Here is a 1,120-nt window from a genome sequence, read left to right on the forward strand (position 1 = left end):
TTAGCCATGAGCCGTGAGATCACACCAGTGCACTCCAGCCTGGACATCTGAGCGAGACCGTCCCAAAAGAAAAAAAAAAAAAAAAAGACAGGGATATATCTGCATGACTATGGATTAGGCAATGGTTTCTTACATACAACCTAAAGCACACCAACCAAAAGAAAAATAAATTATGCTTTCTCAAGATTAAAAAGGAGACTATCAAGAAAGTGCAAAGACAACTAACAGATTGAAAGAAAATATTTGCAAATTATATACATGGTAAAGGTCAATTAACTAGAAGATATATATTTCAAAAATTCATTTAGAGATAGGGTCTTCCTATGTTGCCTAGGCTAGTGTTGAACTTCTGGGCTCAAGTGATCCTCCTGCCTCAGCCTTCTGAGAAACTGGGACCATAGACGTATACCACCACAACTGGATGTGGAATATGTAAAGAACACTTACCACTCAGTAATACAGACAAAACCCAATTTAAAAATGAGCAAAGGCTTTAAATAGAATAAAAATGAGACATCTAAGATTGTTGAAAGTGGTTGCCTCTGGGCAGTGGAAAATGGTGAGGCAGGTGGTGTCTGGATTGGAGGGGACGAGCTATTGTGAACAATAAACCTTGTATCACTATTTGCCTCTCTGGATCACAGTTCACAACATGGGATGAATTTGCTCCACAGGGGACATTTGGCAATCTGAATATATTTGTTAATAACCGAGGGGTCTTCCTGACATCTAATGTGTAGAGGCCAGGGATATTTACTAAACATCCTACAAGGCAGAGAGAGCCTAAAAGGCAGACATAGCCTAAAATGTCAATAGTGCTGAGGTGAAAAACTGTCTAAAGTATGTTAGAGGCTGGGTGTGGTGGCTCATGCCTTTAATACCAACACTGTGGGAGGCTGAGGCAGGTGGATCACCTGAAGTCAGGAGTTTGAGACCAGCCTGGCCAACATGGTGAAACCCTGTCTCTACTAATAATACAAAAATAAGCCGGCAGGGTGTGGTGTCTCACGCCTGTAATCCCAGGCGGATAACAAGGTCAGGAGATCGAGATCATCCTGGCTAACAAGGTGAAACTCCGTCTGTGCTAAAAACACAAAATATTAGCCGGGCGTAGTGGCAG

The sequence above is a fragment of the Mandrillus leucophaeus genome, unplaced genomic scaffold, assembly GCF_000951045.1.
Source record: "Mandrillus leucophaeus isolate KB7577 unplaced genomic scaffold, Mleu.le_1.0 Scaffold388, whole genome shotgun sequence".
NCBI lineage: Eukaryota > Metazoa > Chordata > Mammalia > Primates > Cercopithecidae > Mandrillus > Mandrillus leucophaeus.